Raw genomic sequence first — 6794 nt, 5'->3', positions numbered from 1 at the left:
ATCATGACCTGAGCCGAAGGCAGAGGCTTTAACCCACTGAGCCACCCAGGCGCCCCTCTTTTCTTTTATTTTTATAAGATTTTGTTTTGAAGTAATTATACCCAACGTGGGGTTCGAACTCACAATCCAGAGATCAAGAGTCACACGCTCCACCAACTGAGCCAGCCAGGCGCCCCTCTCTCAGATCTTATTATGGCTCCTCCCAGATCTGCTTCAGGTCTTAACTCTCATGTCACCTTCTTGGTGATCCTGGTCCTGACCAGCCTACTTAAAATAGTCACCTCCCAGGGACACCTGGGTGGTTCAGCTGGTAGAGCATACGACTTTTGATCTTGAGGTCGTGAGTTCAAGCCCCACATTGGGTGTAGAGACGACTTAATAATAGTCACTTCCCAAATCTTTCCTCTTCTGCCCTCTTTATTCCCTAGCACTCATCACCACCCGAGATGTGGTCTGTTTTGGGCGCCTGAGTGGCTCAGTTGGTTAAGCATCTGCCTTCAGCTCGGGTCATGATCCCGGGATCCCAGGATCGAGTCCCACCTTGGGCTCCCGCTCAGCGGGGAGCCTGCTTCTCCCTCTACCCCTCCTGCTGCTCCTGCTCTCTCTCACACTCTCTCTCTCACATGAATAAGTAAAAACTTTTTTAAAAAAGAATATCTATTTTATATATATATATATATATATATATATATATGACATCATATACATTCAAAGCACTAAATTTTAAAAAGGAAATACTCAGCAGCTCACCCATGTTGAATGCTGCTACCAAATTAAATTGTCACTAAATGGCTCCAACATCTGAAGACATGTCCAACCTCAGTAAGAATCACAGAAATGCAAACTAAACCCCCAATGAGACACTGTTTCACACACACCTGATTGACAGAATTGAAGAGTTCTGAAAATGGAAGAGGTGGTTTTTTTTTTAAAGATTTTATTTATTTATTCATGAGAGATGGAGAGAGAGAGAGAAAGAGGCAGAGGCAGAGGGAGAAGTAGGCTCCTTGCTGAGCAAGGCCCCCGATGGGGGACTTGATACTAGGACCCTGAGATCATGACCTGAGCAGAAGGCAGCTGCTTAAACCAACTGAGCCACTCAGCCTCCCCTGATAAATGGAAGAGTTGAAAAACATTCCTTATTTGTTTGTTTATTTATTTAAAGTAGTCTCGGGGCACCTGGGTGGCTCAGTCATTTAGCGTCTGTCTTCTGCTCAGGTCATGATCCTGGGGTCCTGGGATCAAGCCCTGCTTCAAGCTCCCTGCTCAGCAGGGAGCCCGCTTCTCCTCTGCTGCTCCCACTGCTTGTGCTCTCTCTCTCTCTCTCTCTGACAAAAAAATAGATGAAATATTAAAAAATAAAAATAATCTCTACACTCAAGTAGGGCTCAAACTCAGGACCCTGAGTTCAAGAGCTGCACACCAGGGTTCCTGGGTGGCACAGTTAGTTAAGCGTCTGACACAAGGAAGTTTTCTTACACCACAATTGTAGGTGTTGAAGCAGGCTTCCTGCTGTTCCTGCTTTGCTATCAAATTATCAAATAACTATTATGAAACTTACATTTGGAGTAAATCATAATGTTTGGAATGTTGTTGAGGCAATTCCAGGAGAGAATGATCTATGACGAGTGGAAAATGGCAGTTCAAAGGCTCCATTTGTAAAAAGTATTGAAGTATTAAAGCTTTGTAGACGATGAAAAAAACCCATAGTATATCTAAATGAATCAGTCAAAAACAACAGCAGCAACAGGAAGAAAATACATATTTGCTAACATATGCTGACAAATGTGAGTATAGACAAGAATGAATACTAACCATTATTTAATATTAAGGGATGAGAACTGTTTTGACGGGGACATGAGTGGGAAAGATAATTCACAGCATACATTTCATCCCCATTAAAAAAAAAAGTGGTTATATATTATCTATTTTATTTTTTTTAAAGATTCTTATTTATTTATTTGGCAGAAAGAGACAGCGAGAGAGGGAACACAAGCACGGGGAGTGGGAGAAGAAGAAGCAGGCTCCCTGCTGAGCATGGGGCTCGATCTCAGGACCCTTGGATCATGACTTGAGCCAAAGGCAAACGCTTAACCACTGGGCCACCAAGGCACCCCTATTATCTATTTTAGATATTAATTATTTTTAAAGTAATTTGTGCATCCAGTGTGAGGCTCGAACCCATGACCCTGAGATGAAGAGTTATATGCTCTTGCAACTGAGACAGCCAGGTGCCCCATATGTTATCTATTTTAAAACCTTAAATAAGCTTATTTAATGAAAATTGAAACCTCAGTAAAGCTTATTCCACTCCTCTGTTTTCAAATTTTTCATTGTATTTGTTGTATTTTTGTGTGTATGTATACCTACTTTCATTTCTTTAAATAATTTTTTACTGTGAAACAAACTTTACTGTGGAAAAATATTTAAAATATAAAATTCATCATTTTAACCTTTTTCATATTTCCTAAGCGATTCCCCCCAGTTTTATTGAGATATAATTGACATATAACATTGTGTTGGTTTTATTTGCTTGGTTATTTGTTTATTTGTTTAAAGGAAAATCTATGTCAATGTGGGGCTCGAATTCACGACCCTGAGATCAAGAGTTGCACACCGGGACTCCTGGAGAGCACAGTCGGTTTGCCTCTGGTCCTGATCTCAGGACCATGGAATCCAGGTCCACTTGGGCTCTGCACTCAGCAAAGAATCTGCTTGAGATTACCATTCCCTCTCCCCCTCGCCCTCCCGCTCAGGCTCTGTGCCTCTCTTTCTCTGAAATAAATTTTAAAGATCTTAAAAAAAAAAAAAAAGCTTTGTGCTCTACCAACAGAGCCAGCCAAGCACCCCTGTATTAGTTTTAAGTGTACAACATAATGATTTGATGTATGTGTATATTTCAAATGTATTTAAGAATTGTAATCTCTACACCCAACGTGGGACTTGAACTCACAACTCGGAGATCAAGAGTTGCATGCTCTACTGTCTGCACCAGCCAGGCACCCCTCAAATGTATTTGATATTTGAATGGGAAACAGAAACATCAAAAAAATATTAAAAGGGAATTTTCCCGCATGCTAGCATGAGGATCTTCACAGACCCCCTCCCCAGTGAAACTGCTGAAAAGTGTTAAAATAAGAACCATTGAACATTTCTGGAAGTGGTCCCAAGGGCATACAGTAAGTGAGGAAGGAACCATTCAAGAAAATCTATGAGACGGTTCAGTTAGAATAGTGAGTGTTTCTGGTATTTGATATTTTTGCCTCCCTTTCTTCTACCAGTTCAGCGAGATGGAAACTCCAGGTCAGACTGGAGCACCCAGGCGAATAAGGTTGGTTCACCCTTAGCCCCCAGATGGGGGTTATCTTCTCAGGATGGGTAACACCTCAGCATTTCTTTCTTTTTTTTTTTAAGATTTTTTATTTTATTTATTTGTTAGAGAGAGAGAGACAGAGAGAGAGAGAGCATGAGCATAGGCAGACAGAGTGGTAGGCAGAGGCAGAGGGAGAAGCAGGCTCCCCGCTGAGCAAGGAGCCAGATGTGGGACTGGATCCCAGGACGCTGGGATCATGACCTGAGCCGAAGGCAGCCGCTTAACCAACTGAGCCACCCAGGTGTCCCACACCTCAGCATTTCTTGTCCTGCTCTCAGCCCCCCTGTGTTGAGGCTCTTTGAGGCAAGAGCAGCTCTTTAAAGAACAACTGAGCATTTCCAAAATTATGGAAAGGCTCTGATCACCAGATCCAAGAATTTGAAGGAATCTCAAATAGGATAAATTAAAAGAAATCCACCCCGAGACACATTATATAAAATTGCAAAATGACAAAAAAGAATGACTTAAAAAAAGAAAGAAAGAAAGAAACTGGGGTGCTTGGGTGGCTCAGTGGGTTAAAGCCTCTGCCTTCTGCTCAGGTCATGGTCCCGGGGTCCTAGGATCGAACCCGGCACCGGGCTCTCTGCTCAGCGGGGAGCCTGCTTCCCCCTGTCTCTCTGCCTACTTGTGATCTCTCTCTCTCTGTAAAATGAATGAATAAAATCTTAAAAATGTAAAAAAGGAAGAAACCAGAAAGAAAGATCACAAGAAATAGCATTTTGATTGAGATCCTAGTTCTTTTATTCCCCCAAGAATTTTATTTTATTTTACTTAAGATTTTATTTATTTATTTGTCAGAGGGAGAGAGAAAGAGCACAAGCAGAGGGAACCGCAGGCGGAGGAAGGAGGAGGCTCCCCCCTGAGCAGTGACCTTGATGCGGGGCTCCAGACTCTATCCCGGGACCCCGGGATCATGACCCTAGCGGGAGGCATACGCTTAACCAACGGAGTCACCCGGTCGCCCTCTTCCCTAGAATTGTAAACATACCTGTTAATTTGTCACCGGGGCTAAGGGACAAGAAGGGGCCCTAATGCACAGTCTGGGATTAGAGAAACAGAAGGAAGTGGGGTTAGGTAAAGCGGTTGGGTCAGGGAGGCAGCCACCTGTTAGGGAGGGTCAACTTCTAAGTAGCCATCCAGTGTGACCTCCACCTGTCCCCCTTCATAGTCCGACACCTGGAACCTCGAGCCGTCTGCCGCTCCCGGCATCATGACCGCGGATGGAATCGGCACAGGATTCGCTTATTCGCTAAGCCCCGCCCAATTCATACCCTACACCCTGCGATGGCTGGGTCACTTCAGTCACCACCAGGTCTGCCCGGCAGGCGCAGCCAGGCCAGGTCCCGCACGTGGATGAGCCTGCGTCACACTCACCCTTGCAACTTCTTCCCGAACTGCGCCTAGCTCGGGGCCGCCACGGGCTCCGTGAGAACCGCCCCGCAGCCCGGTAGCCGCGACAAAATCCGCTGGTTCTGCTCGTGGAGACGCCACCGCGGTCGATCTCGCAGAAGTGGAGAGCGCGCTGGCCTGGCTGGCCCGGCTCCCCACGTTCCCGCCGCCACCCAAGACCCTACCTACTTCTTCTTTTTCAAAAAGATTTTATTAATTTATTTGCCACAGAGATAGAGGTCACAAATAGGCAGAGCAGCAGGCAGAGAGAGAGGGGAAGCAGGCTCCCTGCTGAGCAGAGAGCCCCATGTGGGGCTCGATCCCAGGACCCTGAGATCGTGACCCCAGGAGAAGGCAGACGCTTAATTCATTGAGCCACCCAGGCACCCCATGTGATGATGATGATTTTTAAGTAGTCTCAAGGCTGGGCGTGGAGCCAACACCGGGCTGGCACTCACCACCCTGAGATCAAGACTTGAGCTGAGATCAAGAGGCTGCCGATTACCCGAATGGGCCACCCAGGTGCCCTGAGACTGTCTTTCAAGATCCAGGGTGGGTCGCCAGGCTGGCTCAGTCGGTAGAACAGGTGACTCTTGATCACTCTTGGGGTCCCCAGTTGGAGCCCCATGTTGGCCATAGAGTGTATCTTAAAAATTAAACAACAAAACAAAACAAAATCCCTTAAATCAGTAGCTACAGATATTTCTTCTGCGAAAACAATATAACTAGATTGATATACAAGCAAGGCCAATAAAATATTCCAGAAAGAGGTAATTCCAATCTCGCAGAATTTTTTCTAGCAAATAGGTATTTGAACACCAAACTCAGGCAAAGACAGTACAAGACAGGAAGAGTAGGGACTAATATAATTTATAACAGATGGGATGCAAAAGCTTTACTAAAATATTAATTAAAATTAATGTCAAATGCCATAGTATATAAAAAGATACCATGATCGGGGTGCCTGGGTGGATCAGTGGGTTAAAGCCTCTGCCTTCGGCTCAGGTCATGATCTCAGGGTCCTGGGATCAAGCCCCGCATCGGGCTCTCTGCTCAGCAGAGCCTGCCTGCTTCCTCCTCTCTCTCTGCCTGCCTCTCTGCCTACTTGTGATCTCTGTCAAATAAATAAATAAAATCTTAAAAAAAAAAAAAGATACCATGACCAAGGTGGGCTTATACAGGAATGAAATAAATGTGTTAGTAAATAAAATAAATTTATGTCATTGGACATTTTAAATTACATGAGCCAAATAATATGGCTATTTCAGATACTGAAAAAGCATACAGTAAATATTTATTTACAACAAAAATCTGTTAATGAACTAGTAAAAAATTTGACAGCAGGGGAGAGAGAGAGAGAGAGCGAGAGAGCACAAGGAGGGGGAGGGGCAGGCAGAGGGAGAGGGAGAAGCAGGCTTCCTGCTCAACAGAGAGCCTGATGTGGGGTTTGATCCCAGGACCCTGGAATCAGGGCCGAGCCGAAAGCAGATGCTTAACCATCTGAGCCACCCCGGTGCCCTCAAGTGTCCTTTCTTTTTTTTAAAAAAGATTTTATTTATTTATTTGTCAGAGAGAGAGAGGGAGGGAGAGCACAAGCAGGCAGAGAGGCAGGCAGAGGCAGAGAGAGAAGCAGGCTCCCCACTGAACAAGGAGCCTGATGTAGGACTCGATCCCAGGACCCTGGGATCATGACCTGAGCCGAAGGCAGCCGCTTAACCAACTGAGCCACCCAGGCGTCCCTCAAGTGTCCTTTCTTTACTTGATATGGTGCATATTCCAAAAACTTACAGTAGATATCATACATAATGGTGAAATGCTGAAAGCATGTCCTTTAAAATATCGTCAGGTGTATTGTATGGGGAGTAAAGAACAGAAGCCACAAGACCAGTGAGCCATTTACTGTAATAATCCAGGTAAGGGATGCTGGTGGCTGGGTCAGAATGAGAGCTCAAGGACCACCCACAAATTTCTGGTCTGAGTTCCTGGAAGGATTGAGCTGCTATTACTGAGAAGAGGAAGATGGAAGGACATA

This window comes from Enhydra lutris, unplaced genomic scaffold (assembly GCF_002288905.1).
Source record: "Enhydra lutris kenyoni isolate GAN:26980312 unplaced genomic scaffold, ASM228890v2 scaffoldscaffold92, whole genome shotgun sequence".
NCBI classification, from domain to species: domain Eukaryota; kingdom Metazoa; phylum Chordata; class Mammalia; order Carnivora; family Mustelidae; genus Enhydra; species Enhydra lutris.
The sequence above is the reverse complement of the archived record's forward strand: the minus strand, read 5'-3'. Positions refer to the sequence as shown.